Below are 14,387 nucleotides of genomic sequence, written 5' to 3'. Positions count from 1 at the left end.
TCCTTCCCGAGATCTAACCACAGTCACGCTTGCTGCAGTTTCTGCTTCGTCTCCCTGGCGGTTGGGCGAGAAGTACCAGCGGTGGGGTGTTGGAGGGCGTGGGAGGTGACCGGATGCCGGGCGCAGCTGGCCACCAAGGCATCCGGTGGGCATAAGCTCCCACCCGGGCGAGCCCCGGGAGGGCGTCCGGGCTGCGGACGGTCCAGCGGCGGTGGCCTGCGCTCCCCAGCACGGCCACAAGGGGTCTTCCTTGCGCTAAGAATGGAAAGCCCTGCACGCGCCCGCAGCGCCGAGAGGCGCGTGGTGCGGTTTCCTCCCCGCAGGGCCCGCAGGCGTCGCGCCGACCCCCGACTCGGGGAGCCGCGGCCCTGAGTCCCCCACTCCTTCCTCGAGGCCCGGGGAGTCGCGCGGCACGCACGGTGGGCGCTCGCCGGAGCTCTCCGCGCGGCGTGGGCAGTGCCGTGCGCACGGGCGGCCAGCGCGGCCAGCGGGCCCGGAGCAGCGGCGCCCCGCTGGGGAAACTGAGGCACTGGGGCTGGGGTTGCAGGCGAGCAGAGCGCCCCTCTGAACTACCCTGGCCAACAACGGCGGGAGAAAGGAAAGAGGGGCGGCCTCCTCTGACCCGGGGAGACCGGGTGTGAGCGTGGAAAGGGGGCTGGGGGTTCGGCTCTGCGGAAGAAAGTCGTTCAGCTCAGACCATGAAAGTCAAGCCCAGCCTCCCCCCCATCCCACTGCCTCCTCTGAGGACAGAACTTGTGGGTTCCGCTGAGGCTGCAGCAGGAGGAACGGTGGGCAGACACCAGGAGGGACTTCCCTGTGGGACTCAGACCTGAGGGGGGCACGATGTCTCTCCCAGGCTGAAAACGAGCTGCCACCCATGGAGGGGGGGATGCAGTCGAAGGTTAGCCAGGCCCGAGCCCCGGGCTGCCGACTTGCCCATGCCACCCCTCCCTGGGGTGCGCTCAGGGCCGCCCCTGGAAAGCCCCCACTCGGCAGCTGGCTGGGGTCCCAGTTTCCATGGGCGACCTCCTCTTGGTCAGAAACACAGCAGGGTCACCTGGGCACCTGGCAGCTATAAAGTTGGTCATGAAAAGACAAACTCCACACCGCCCAACGTGGGGCTCGAACCCACGACCCTGGGATTAAGAGTCCCATGCTCTACCGACTGAGCTAGCCGGGCAGTTAGGACTGAAGCTTGCGTTCTGCGACCTGGGTCTGAAACCTCCGTTTCTTCCTCCGTGAAATGGGCTTCCACTGCTGTCTCGTTCACTCGGGCTGCTGAAAGGGCCGCCCAAAGCGAGGGGAGGGAGAGGACGCATTTTGTCTTAGGCGAGGGCGAGCCGCAGGGAGCCTCGCGGACACCCCGCAGCGTAGGGGTGCATAGCAGGTGCACCCGAGGCTCGGGAGGGGGCGGGGTCCTGAGGCGCAAAAGCTGGGGTGGCGACGGGTGGTCCCCAGGACTGGATGTTCCAGATCCAAGATCCGATTGTCCAGGGCCAGCGGGGTTCGGGGTGCAGCCCCGCGGGCCGGGGGTGGGGACCCCTCTGGGGCAGCCCCGAGTCGCGGCCTGCCCAGCAGAGGGCACCCAGGCCCGCGCAGCCGCAGCGCCAGCACCGTCTCCGGGTACAGCCCGCTTCCCATGCGCCCTCTGCTGGCCACAGCGGGCACAGCCGCACCGCCCCTCCCCGGCAGGCACCGCCGAATGGGCGGGTTTGTTCGCCTTTCCTGGTTCTTCTTGCCACGCCCCCTCCTGCTGAACTCCCAAGGCTCCCAGACGGCCGACCCCCAGCCAGGCCTGGCTCTAATCTCCCACCTCTTAGAAGTGTGAGCGGATCAAAGTACCAGCTTTCCTGGCCAGCCCCGCACCCACACTGGACAGCCAGAGAGCAGAGGGGCAATCAGCAGGCTCAGGCTCTGGGTCTCCTTGCACGCAGCTCTGGGCAGCTTGCAATCCAACCTGCCTGCTCCCGGCGCCCTGGCCGCCGCCTCCTCCCAGCCTGGCAGCCCTTCCAGCTCGCCCAGCCCGGGTGCGTTCCGGCCTTCTAATCTTTCTTTTCTATTTTTTTCTTTGAAAGGCAGAGAGATGCAGAAATTTCCCATGTGCTTTTTCACTTCCCAAATACCATCAGCAGCTGAGGTTGGGTCAGGCTAAAGCCAGGAGCCAGGAATTCCATCCGGGGCTCCCATGAGGGTGGCAGGGAGCCAAGGACTTGAGCCATCACCCGCTGCCTCCCAGGGAGTGTTTGGAACCAGGAGCAGAGCTGGGACTCAGACCCAGAGCGCGCCAATACGGGATGCGGGTGCCCCAGGGAACGTCTTAGCTCTGTCATCTTCTAAAACACGAATCAGTGCGGATCGCGTATCACTCTCCTCCATTCACCTGCTGTAGCTCCCCGTGGCCTACAAGAAGAGGTCCAGGTTCCTCTTTAGAATATCCCACCCAGAATGCCTTGGCCAAGCCTACGCCACCCGTATCTCAGTTGCCGGCCTGCCTCCCTCACGGGTCTCCAGGTGCGTGCTGGGCTTTTGACCTTCACTTGACAAATCCCTATATTCATTGCCCGAGGCTCAGGTCAGATGTCCCCTGTTAGACATTTCCACTGCCCACCGTGTGCCTCAGCTCCCCCCAACAAGATGGGATTTAAAAACTGTGGCTTTTCTTACTTGAAAGGCCAAGTGGCATGGGGAGAGAAGAGAGAGAGACAGAGAGAGAGAGAGAATCTTCCATCCACTGGTTCACTCCCCAAGAGCCTTCAATAGCCACGGCTGGACCAGGCTGAAGCCAGGAGCCACGAACTCCATCCAGACCTCCCACATGGGTTCCAGGGCCCAAGCACTTCGGCTGCTTTCCCAGGTGCATTAGCAGGGAGCTGGGTGGGAAATGGGACTCCAACCGGCGCTCCGATCTGGGATGCCAATGTCGCAAGTGGCAGCTCAACCCACTGTGCCACAACGCCAGCCCCCACACATCCCTTTTTATGGTGGTTCTGCCAGGGCGTATCTTCTTAGGGTTTGCTCCTCCTCCCCGCCCCAGCTAGAACCCGTGCGCCCCTGGCTCTCGCCCATCCCGGCCCATCCTGGAAGCCAACAGGGACCGGGCAGCTGGCGCCTGTGCTCCGGATGGGGGGAGCAGGTGTCAGGGCCCCTGGACCAAGAACGTGGCACAGGTGCCTCTGCCTATTTAGGGAGCGGCTGGGCAGCCAGTGCTCGCATTCCTCCCTCCAGGAGGGGGCGCCGCTGCCCCCCACCTCCGGAGAGTCCCCTCTCTCCCCTGCGGTCAGCTCCCTGCCTCCCGGGAGCCGGATGCACCAGATCCTCTCGATTTTGGGGCCCCAAATCCAAGTCCGATGCAAAGCTTCCTTCCTCTGGGGCTCAGACGCAGATGGTGGGGGGCGGTCTCTCCCCTCCTGCAGAGCCCCCAAAACCCCCCACCGGGTTCTCAAGGCTGCCCACCCCCCACCCGAGAATTCACCCAGTCCTTGCTCCTCTAGCCTGGGGCTTGGGGACAAAATCATAAATTTGGAAGACAAGAGGTGAGATAAAGATCATTTGTTGAAAATGCTGTCATCAATCAATGGCCAGAGAGAACACATCCCAGGATCCCCCAAACCCCATGTAACCCCCCACTCCCAGGCTCCTATCCCACTCCCCCCACTCCCTGGGCTTGAAGTTGCCTGGCTATTTTGTCTCCTCCTTCCAGGCTGCGTCCTCAGAGCGCCCTCAGGCCCCTTCTGTTCCCTAGGGAGGGCTCAGGACAGAGACGCCCCCTCCCCCTCCCCAGCCGCCCCCCTCCCCCCCGCACCACATTAATGATCACATTTCTGAGAGAGCCTGGAGGGGAGATTCCCAAACTCCTAGGTGCAGAGTTTCAGGCTGAGGATGAACAGATAAATAATGGCTTGCCAAATTAATTAATTATTTTATTAGCCTGAGTAATTATTAATCAGGCCATTAATCACCCAGCTGTGCCCTATGAATAGAAATTACGTGGTGGGGGGTGGCGGTGGAGCCGGTCATGGCTCTGGGGTCTGGCAGCGTCTGCACCGTCTCCCCGTGCTAGGAAGATTCCGGAAGGTTCGTGGGCCTCACTCTTACAGATTGGGACCGGCGTGGGGTCTCCTTGGCTGGACACTTTTGCAATTTCAGTGTCTGCTCTCAGAGGGGGTGCACACAGAGGAGAAGGGGAAGGTGAGCCAGGGTGGGCGGGGACGGGAGCCAGAAGACGAGCAGGTGCCCTGGCACCGCCCACAGCCAGCCTCAGGGGGACCAGTCCTTTGATAGGAGAGCCATACGGGAGTTTCCAAAGTGGCCAAGATTTACTATTTAACTTTTATCTCTTTGGAAGGCAGAGACAGACAGACATAGCTCTCCCATCTGCTGGTTCACTCCCCAGGTGGTCGCAGTGGCTGTGGCTGGGCCAGGCAGAAGCCAAGGCATGAGGAGCTCCATCCAGCCTGCCTCCCGTGTGGGGGGCAGGGACCCCCACTTGAACCGTCATCTGCTGCTTCCTGGGGTGTGCATGGGCAGGAAGCCGGCCTGTAGCAGAGCTGGACTTAAACTCTGGCTCACCGAGGCGCGAGGGGGACACTTAGCCTCTGCACCAAATGCCTGCCCTGAGACTGGGGCTCACTCAGGTGCTGCCTTGCAACTTGATGCTTTGGGACAGCGAAGACAGCAGCAGAGACAAGGGAGGCAGAGCCACGGGACAGGGGGCAGAGCAAGGGGCAGAGAGAAGGGGGCAGTGTGCCGCTGGCACCTCACCTGGGGGTTCAGGCTGGGACCCGCGTCTGTGTCGGGCCAGGGTGGCTGGCGATGCCCTCCCAGGCCGTCTTCCCCAGGCTACCTGCCCTCTACCTTCCAGGACGTGGAGTGGGCTTCAGGTCTTGGGCTGGCCCCTGGGACTCTGTCCACTGGCTCCTGGGCTCTGAGGGAGGGGAGAGGTGACAGATTCCACCTGCGTTTGACACCCCGAGGCCCCTCTGGGAGTCTCATTGCCATCCGGCCCGCGGTCAGGAGAGCGAGCATGGTGCCCCTTGCCCGGGCCTCTCTGGGGTCCCTCTGCCCAGGCCTGGGTCACTGTCTGTTCATGGTAGGCTTCGCTCTTTATTTACAGTAGATCTTCCTCTGTTTATGACCTGTGTGAGCTCAGTTTCACTGGCCAGTCCCTCTCCCAGGCACTGTTTGTTTATTCCTGCCCTGGGTATGCTCTGTGCAGGCCCGACCCAGGAGGGCGCAAGGTAAGGGGCAGAACTGGGCCGAATGCCTGGACCCCAGGGGGCTCGGGGAGGTGGCCGCTCCCCAACTGCAGGTGAACGCAGGGATCCCTGGGAGATCGGAGCCGCAGGCCCCCACCTGTCTGCGGGCCCAGCCCGGAGTGTGGGGGGTGGCTGTCCGCTGGGCGTCCCTGTTCAGTGTATCCCCTGGGCAGAGCTCTGGGGGCAGGGCAGGGGGTCAGCTTCGGGGGCAGCTTCTGACAGGACAGAACCCGACCTGGGATAAACACTAAAGCCAGGCCTGGAGCCCAGGCTCTTGTTTGGAATTCTTGGCGGCCGCGATGGTGGTGGTGCGGGGAGGGGGTGTGTGTGAGGTGGTGGGCGGTGGGCGGTGGGGGGGAGTGGAGCAGGTAATGGCTGGTCTGGGGGTGCAGAGGCGGGGGCCCTGCAGTCCTTGGCATTTGCTCTGGAGAAAGGTCCAGCCAGCATCATTGAAGTCCCTAAAAACGGACTTGGGGTCTCCTGACCTGGCGTCATGCCACCTCTGGGGGGTGGTGCGGAGCCGCCATACCTCGTGACCCCCACCCCCAGCCCGGGCTCGGGCTCTCGCCTGACTTCCACCGGCTCTGTGAGGGGGGGAGTGGTAGGGTGGGAAAGAGCAAGGGCCAGGCTCCCGCCCCCTCCTTCGCTGCAGGTCCTGGGCGTTATCTCAGCAGGCTCAGGGCACCCAGGCCAGCCGGGCTGGAGTCCTTATCTCGCCTGCAGACAACTCATCTCCCTGCTGGGTTGGTGGGAGCATTGTCTCCCCTTTTCCGTGCATCGCAGACATGCCTCCCTCGGACCCCTCCGCCCTTTCCGGCCGGCCGGACAGCTCTGGAGAGGAGGGCGCCTGTGTCTTCCCAGCTCCCTGCCCGGGGCTCCCCGGCCCTGCATCCCGCACGCAGGCCTCTCCCGGCTCCTAGCGCACAGGCTCTCTGAGCCCTCCCCTCCAGGGCCCTGTGGCCTAAGGTTCTTTGCCGGGTCCCCTTGCGCCTTTCTCAGACACGTGGAGCCGGCTCGGCCCCCACCGCCGCGGGTCTCCAAGCCGCAGACGGCGGAGGGGCGGCGCAGTTCCGCCCACTGCCGGCAGAGGGCAGCACGCCCGCAAACCGCGGCGGCCCGGCGCGGAGCGTGAGAGAGCCGGGGCGGGGTCGCCCGGGTGAGAGGTGGGCCTGAGGAAGCCGGTAGCCGGGGGGCTGCCTGCCTGTCTGGAGGACAGAATTCGCCAACGTGTATGCCAGGGCCACCAAGCGGGGTGAAAAAAAAATCTCTGGGCCTTTGCTCCCAGCTCTGTGACAACAGCTAGCGATTTGGGCACTGTCACACGTCAGATCCTCCACAGTGCTCATGAGCTATAATTTTAATTTCACCGACGGACACGCTGAGGCCAAGGAAGGTTCAATCGTGTGGCCAAGGTCACGCAGCCGGGAGTCGGCCGGGGTGCGAGTCCGTGGTCCCTGTGAGGTGGCCCCTGCCTGGGCTCGGGGTGGGGTGGGGTCTGCGGCCCCTTTCAGGAAGGGGCCTGGCCGGGGTCCCCTGGGGCGGGCGTCCGGCCCCCTCCTTCCGGCGCCCAGCAGGGTTCAAAGGAGGGGCTGGGAAGCTGGGAGGGGGACCCCTGCCCCCGCCAGCCTCCCTCTGGCCCGGCCAGATGCCCTGGGGGCCTGCAGACAAGGGCCGGAGAATGGGGCGGCCATAAACAGTGTCCGGGCTGTAAACCAGCCTGGCGGAGGCTGGAATGTGGACGGATCCGGGAAGGATTTTCCGGCGGGTCTGGAGCCTGATAGCATCTTTGGGGCCCTGGGGTCAAAGGGGAGCCCGCCCCCTCCCCTCCCGCCTCCCCGCCATCCTGTCGTGCTCTCCGCCTCCTCTCCTTCTTCTAGAGCCTTCGGCCCCGTTCCGGATGCGTGTCCGTGTGTCCCGGCCTCGGCTCCCAGGGCCGCCGCAGGCTGGGGGGCGGCAGGACCTGTCTGCCTCGCTCCCCGCAACCCGGGACCGGGGGGGCCCCGCGCCTGCACCGTCGCCGAGGGGCGGCGAGGCGGGACAGTGCCCGGCGCTTAGTGCCCTCGGCTTCTGCGGCTCTAAGCGCTGTCCGTGTGTCTGCCGCTGGCCGCTTCTCTCCCCTGCACAGGGCCCAGCCGCGGCTGCCTGCTTCCCCCGCGTCCTCGCGGGGCCCGGAAGGAAGCCGCCGGGTGCGGGGCGTCCGAGGCGGGCGGGACATCCCCCCGCCCTCCAGGCCGGCGGCCATCCCGCCTGCGACCAGCAGGGGGCAGCAGACGCCCGGCCTGGGAGACGCGGGGAGGGCGTGCCCGGGCTCACCTGGCCCTGGCGCCTGCGGGAGAGCAGAGCTGCTGTGTGTGGCGAGGCCAGGTGTGTTCCAGGTGCCTGCTCCTGACTGTGTGTGTGTGTGTGTGTGTGTGTGTGTGTGTGTCTGTGTGAGGGGAGGTGGGAACGAGGGTCCTGCCCTGTGGTTACTCACGTTGTGCCACGTACAGGAGCAAAGCTGTGTGTTCCAGAATGCACCAGAGGACCAGCGCTCTGGCATAGTGGGTAAAGTCGCAGCCTGAAGGCTAGCATCCCATATGGAAGTCGATTCAAGTCCCGGCTGCTCCACTTCCACTCCAGCTCTATGCTGTGGCCTGGGAAAGCAGTAGAAGATGGCCACGTCCTTGAGCCCCTGCACCACTGTGGGAGACCCGGAGGAAGCTCCTGGCTCCTGGCTTCGGATCAGCTCAGCTCTGCCCATTGTGGCCATCTAGGGAGTGAACCAGTGGATGGAAGACCTCTCTCTCTCTTTCTCTGCCTCTGCCTCTCTGTAACTCTGCCTTCAAATAAATAAATAAATCTTTAAATAAAATGCACCAGACTCACCAAATCGGCATCATACAGAGACTGTCTCATGGTCCTCTCCCCTGGTCTTCAGCCGAGGGAGCTGAGGCCCAGAGAGGGCAAGCCGCTCGGCTAGGCTGGCACAGCAGGTGTGTGGCACAGCGCTGCGCAGCCGGCTGGGGTTCTGCGGCTTTAGTGTGAAGCCAGTGTGGGAACCGTGCCAGGCAGAGCCGCGGGCCCCAGGGCAGGCTCCTGCTGGTCCTCCCCGCAGCCCCTGCCTCCGGCTCCCCGTCTCTGCCCAGCCCCTTCCTCCCGGCCCAGCCGGATACAGGTGTCTGAGACTGGGGCTCTTGAGGACCAGTCAGTAAGCGCTCCCGTCATTGCTCCGTGGCCGCCGTTCGTGGAGTCAGATCGCTCCATCGCGTGACCCTTCCGCAAGCTCCTAAGGCCTCCTCATTCCACACAGCAGGGGACGGAGGCACACACTGGCCAGGGGCCTTGCCCGAGCTCACACAGGCGGCAGCCGGCCAGGCTGTCCCGCACGTACCGTGCACTAAGCACCCTGAGTCCTCACAGCAGGGCCAACCCCGCCCCGGCAACACCCGTGGGTGCTCACGGCAGAGGAGCCAGGTTCTGTGTGAGTTCTGAGGGCTCCGTGTTGGCCCATGCGGCCTGCTGGTCTTGAACTTCGCCTCCCCTGGGGTTTGTTAAAGTGCCCGCGCCCACTCGGGAGTCCCGGGCGGGGGGGGGGAGCCTGAGCCGCTGCACCTCTGTGAGTTGGTCCAGTGCCAGGGCTACTGGGGCCGAGATCTCTTTCCTTCCCTGAACAGCAGGCTCTCCCCGCCTCCTCCGTGTCCCGTCTGTCAAGTGGGAGGACCCCAGGAGTCTGGTTCTCCGTGACTCTTTCCACCCCACCCCACGGCCTTAGGCCAACTCTAAGCACTTGGCCTTGGTCCTGAAGACCTCCCTGTGGCCTCCCAATTTTTTCAAAAATATTAATTTATTTATTTGAAAGGCAGAGTTACAGAGAGGCAGAGGTAGAGGTAGAGATAGAGGTAGAGGTAGAGGTAGAGGTAGAGAGAGAGAGAGAGAGAGAGAGGTCTTCCATCCACTGGTTCACTCCTCAAATGGCTGCAATGGCTGGAGCTGCACCAATCCAAAGCCAGGAGCCAGGAGCTTCTTCCGGGTCTCCCACGTGGGTGCAGGGGCCCAAGGACCTGGGCCATTTTCTACTGCTTTCCCAGGCCACAGCAGAGAGCAGGATCAGAAGTGGAACAGCCGGGACTTGAACTGGTGCACATATGGGATGCCAGCACTGCAGGTGGCGGCTTTATTGGCTATGCCATAGCGCTGGCCCCTGCCTTCCAAACTCTAAAAAGAGGTTTACTTTTTTTTTTTTTTTAATTGAAAGGCAGAGTGACAGGAGGGGAGAGAGAGAGAGAGGGAGAAAGAGAGAGAGAGAGGTCTTCCATCTACTGGTTCACTCCCCAAATGGCTGCAACGGCCTGAGCTGCGCCAATCTGAAGCCAGGAGCCAGGAGCTTCTTCTGGGTCTCTCATGTGGGTGCAGGGGCCCAAGGACTTGGGTCATCTACTGCTTTCCCAGGTGCATCAGCAGGGAGCTCGAGCGGAAGTGGAGCAGCAGGGACTTGACCTGGGGCTCATAGGGGATGTTGGCGCCGCCAGCCCCTGGCCTCCCAATTTTTAACAGCTTGGAAAATGAAGGCCTGTTGGTGGTCCCTGCAGAACGAGGACCCAGATTCCTGGCTCCCAGATGAGTGCCCTGCTGCCGGGGAGGGGGAGCGCTGGGGACTCCGTGAAGCTGGTGGTGCTAAGCCCAGTAGCTACCGAGGGGACGTGGAAACCTGGGAGCGGGGTACCTTCCCTTTCTCGGCGCCTCTTCCCTGCTCGTGCCCCCCCCCCCCCCCGCTGCCGCAGTCCGTCTCAGGCTGCCCCTAGACCCCCTGCTTCCTGCTGGCCGGCTGTGAGTGTGACCAGTAGGGACCAGTTTGCAGGACCAGTTCCACTCTCCCTTCCTGCAGCCCCGTCTGCACCTGCACCCCCTGGGGCTGACACAGGGACACCTCCCAGTCTGAGAGGGCCTGGAGCAGGCAGGGCGCCCCGCCCCGGGTCAGGGGCATGCATCTTCTTGCAGGAGCCAGGCCCCCACACATCCAGGGGTGGCGCTTGGCTGGCCTTCCTCCTGGCCCCGGGCTGGGGGGCAGGGTGGAGCACCGTGTCCTAGCCTGGCCTCCCCAGGGCTCTGCCCCCTCGCGTACCCCTGGAGGATGCGTAGACCTTGCTTGCCAAGGCAACCACCCCACAGCTGGGGTCCGGGTGGCTGGGGAAGAACTGGGAGCCCAGGTGCCCCAGCCCCAGCTCCCTGCAGGACCCTGATTGGCGAGGACAGGAGCCAGGAGCCCTACTTGCCTTCCCCTGCCCGCTGGGTAGGAACCAGGAGGGCCGAGCCACTCACTGCAGGATTGGCCGCCCACTGAGTGCGTCCCGGGCACCAGGTGCTGGGAGGGCATCGGATGCGTGGGCTCCACTTGGGTCTTGGTAAGAGAAAGCGCAGGGCGCTGGTCATGGGCTGGGGAGTGGGAGGGTGGCCCCGGCAAAATCAGAACAGAGAGGCAAGGCCAGGAGGGTCCTACTGGGGCTGAGGAAAGGAGACCCCCCCCCAGCTCCGCCTCTGTGTGCGGGCTCCAGCCTGCAGATGGTGACCATGCTGTCACACCGCCTTGCCCCTCCATTCCCTGAAGAGTGACAGCATGCGGCCAGGATAGCCAGAGTCACCCCAGGGTGCTACAAAATTCACACTCCTGGGCCCCTCTGGTCTACAGACCTGGCTGGATTCAGGGGCCGGTGCAGCCAGGGCCCCACTGCTCCCAGCCACCTGCCAACCTGCGCTGTACAGGCGCCGCCTCCGTGCTGGCCTCTCGATGCCAGCCCCAGCCACGTTCACGTAGACCCCGGGGGCTCCTTCATCCCCACGAGGCCCCCTGACCTCCACGGAGGGCTTCCTCCTCTCTCTGCGGGCTCCTCTTCCTTCCTGTTCCTGTCCCCTGCCTCTCCTCCCTGCTGGCCCCCGTTCCTGATAACCTGGAATACATTCAGAGGATGTTGTCACGGCCCTCTCCTGGGACATCTGTCATCTGTCCCCAGTCCTCCTCCAAAGGGGTCCGTGGTTGGGAATCCTGCGTCTGGGATCGGGAGGAGAGGGGTCGTCCCCCACCCTCGGGTCCCCTGTTCTGTCCGCTCCCTGCCTTGCAATCCATCACCTGTTCCTGCCCCTCCTTCCTCTTCAGGGTTTCAGAAGTGTTTGTTTGGTTTATAATGGAGGCGAAAAGCTAGAGTAATCCCCAGGGAGAAACCCCTCCCATTCCAGCAGGAGGGATTGAGGGCGGATGCCTGGAAGAACTTCCCGAGCTGTGGAGAGCAAGGCGAGGATCAGCTCTTGGCTTGTAACCCTCCTCCTCCTCCAAGCCCCTGGGCACATTGCCCTCGGACCTCTCAGTGAGCGTCCACAGAGGCTCCTCAGGGCCCTGCTGACGTTGGAGGGTGGGCTGGAGACCCTCCCCACCCGGCCTGCGCCCTCCCCACTCGCTGAAGCCTTCCCTCATCTCCGGGCGACAACCAGGGGGAGCTGGGAGTGTGTGTGTGGCCATGCACTCTCGCCCCAGGGCCGCTCTGGGGCTGTCTCCCCCAGACCCTGGGGTCGGCTAGTGGAGAGTTGGTATGTGAGAAGGCCAAGCGGATACCTAGACCTCCCTGTCCCCACCCCCCTGCTCCCACCCCCCAGCCTGGGGCCCCAGGCCACCTCTGCCACTTGTTGGTCTGCAACGCTGGCCCTTGGGCCAGGTCAAACTCAGGAGCCTGGACCACTCCGTGGGGTCTCCCCCCCCAGAGGGGGATGTCAGGGGCCAGAGTGCTTGGGTCATTACAGCAGCCTCTGGGGGTGGGGCATGGGAGGGGCGCTGGAATCCAGAGTGGATGGAGCCCTTACTGAAACCCATGCACTCCGACGTGGGATTTGGAGGTCCCAGACAGCGCGGGGACGGCGAGGTCAAACACCAGCCTTGCGTGGTGGGGTGTAGGGAGCACGGAGCGCATGGGTCCTGATGCCCCCTCCGTGCCCAGGCGGCCAGAGCCCGGTCCCTGCGCCTGCACGTGAGAGCAAATTTATAGGAACGATTCAAAGTTGTCCACACAGAGAGCGTTGCCACGAGGTCCTTGCCGCGTTCCTGGGGGGCGGTGCGGGCCCCGGGCGGGCGAGCTCCGGGCAACTGAGGCCGGGCGGGAGGAAGCTTGCTCAGGACGTGGCAGCCGGTGCGTGGCGGATGAGAAGCCCAATGGGGCCGGCCTGTCTCCCCTTCTAGCGTGCCCCCACAGCCGCCCTGGGGCTGGGCCTCGGCGAGCACGTGGGGCACTGGGGGCGGCCGCCCCTGCACCAGCCCTCGCTCGGGGGCGGTGGGAGCCCCAGCTGCCTGTCCTGCCCCTGCGTGGCCACAAGGGGGCTCCGGGACCAGGATTTTTTTTCTCCCCCGTCTCGTCCAGCGCCGGAAGAATTCCCAGTAATCCTAGCGCTCACAGTTTCCCTGGAAGTGCTGGTCATCCTGCCGCCGCCTGGCCGGGTCCCTGCCAGCTGCCTGGGGGGAGGGGGCGGGAGGGCGCAGCCTTTGCACGTCATAACCTGTTCCTTCTCCCGGGCAGTCCTCCCACTTGTCCACCCGCCATTCCTGCTGCTGCCAGGGAGGAGAGACGGGGCGGGGGGAGCCACCCTTCTGGGTTTTTTAATTAATTAATTTTGCATCACTCTTGCCCCCCCACCCAAGGCTTGAAGTGCTTGTCCTCTTTCGGGTCCTCTGACCGCTGGAGCCCAGACTCCACCCTCCTGTCCCCTGCAGCAGGAAAGATACAAGCTAGACTCCCTGAGCAGAGCCAGAGCATGGGCGTCTGGGGGCCGCCAGGCACAGGGAAGCTGCCTGTTCCTCCAACTCCAGGGTCCTCGGTGACCCTCGGCCCCCAGCCGGGCTTCGCTGGGGGCCGGAGTGTGTGTGCTGGGTGTGGTCACTCAGGTCCTCCAGCTGCTAGGCTGTGGGGTCTTTCAGAGGAGTGGGAGGGAAGCCCCTGAATTGATCCGTCCCCTGGCCCCTGGCCGGGATATACAGTGAGCCGGGCCGTTGTCTGCATCAGGTTCTTAGAGCGTCATCAACCTACGAGGCAAAGGCCGGGTAGACGCAGGGGAGGCCCTTCCTGGAGAGAGAGAGGCACTGCAACTCCGCACCCTCCGCGGGGCGTGGAGGGCTGGCCCTCTGCACCCCCGTTTGCTGAGCAGAGCAAGAAAGCACCCACGTCTCTTTCCCGCCCGTCTTCCTGACTGAGAGACGCTGGCCCCAGGCTCGGACACAAGCGGCCGCCTCTGTGCCTCCGTGCCCACCTGCCTGGTGGGGCTGCTGGGGGCTCCGGGAGTGAGTGTGTGGGGCGCACGCAGCCTCTCGCTCCTGGAAGAGGGGGAGATGTGTCCATTTCTCAGACAGGAAAATGGAGGGGGAATGATGCTAAGACCCAAGGTCAAGATCTCTGCTGGATGCGCTCGAGCGGGAAAAGTTGGGGTTCTGGGGGCCAGCATCTGGCCTGTGCCTCAGGCTGCCATGCCTGGGTTTGACATCGGGCTCCGGCTCCTGACCCCAGCTTCCTGCTGATTCACATCCTGGGAGGCAGCCTTGAGGGCTCACACGCTGGAGTCCCGGCCACTCACTTGGGACACCAGCTCCCGGCATTGGCCCAGCCCCAAACACCAGCCTATTGCAGGTGTTTGAGGAGTGGGCCAGCGGGTAGGGGCTTGCTCGCTCTCTCTCTTACAAAGAATCAAATAAAAACTAAAGTGAAGTCAGGAGGACTGGCATTGTGGCACAGTGGGCTAAGCTGCAGCCTGCAGTGCCGGCATCCCATATGGGTGCGGGTTCGAGTTCCGGCTGCTGCACTTCCTATCCTGCTCTCTGCTGTGGCCTGGGAAAGCAGTGGAAGATGGCCCAAGTCCTTGGGCCCCTGCACCTGCATGGTAGACCCGGAAGAAGCTCCTGGCTCCTGGCTTCAGATTGGCGCAGTTCCGGCCGTTGCGGCATTTTTTTAAAATTAAAAGGAAGAGCTCGGGTTCCCTCCTTGCTCCGCCGCACCTCGTTGCCCTTCTTGGCTTCCTCTCCTCGCCCCCCTGCGCTGTCTGCCCCTCCCCTTCAGCTCTGCCTCCTGTCTCCCCTGCCCCTCCACCTGCCTCCGTCCACTTGCTCTCTCCCAGAGCCCTGAGTCA

The 14,387-nt window shown here is 63.9% G+C and overlaps 1 long non-coding RNA gene and 1 other non-coding gene across 2 annotated transcripts; one reads left to right on the top strand and one right to left on the bottom strand.

Annotated features, from left to right (window-relative positions):
• Nucleotides 1–1,107: 1,107 nt before the first annotated feature.
• Nucleotides 1,108–1,180, bottom strand: TRNAK-CUU (transfer RNA lysine (anticodon CUU)). The gene has a single exon. It is a non-coding gene; the product is annotated as a tRNA-Lys (tRNA).
• A 5,162-nt stretch (nucleotides 1,181–6,342) lies between these two features.
• Nucleotides 6,343–8,106, top strand: LOC127490916 (uncharacterized). Its single transcript, XR_011380368.1, has 2 exons — nucleotides 6,343–7,619; nucleotides 7,745–8,106. It is a non-coding gene; the product is annotated as an uncharacterized lncRNA (long non-coding RNA).
• Nucleotides 8,107–14,387: the final 6,281 nt, after the last annotated feature.

Source organism: Oryctolagus cuniculus, chromosome 11, assembly GCF_964237555.1.
Source record: "Oryctolagus cuniculus chromosome 11, mOryCun1.1, whole genome shotgun sequence".
Classification (NCBI taxonomy): domain Eukaryota; kingdom Metazoa; phylum Chordata; class Mammalia; order Lagomorpha; family Leporidae; genus Oryctolagus; species Oryctolagus cuniculus.
Note: the sequence above shows the minus strand (reverse complement) of the source record. Positions and strands in the feature narration are given on the sequence as shown.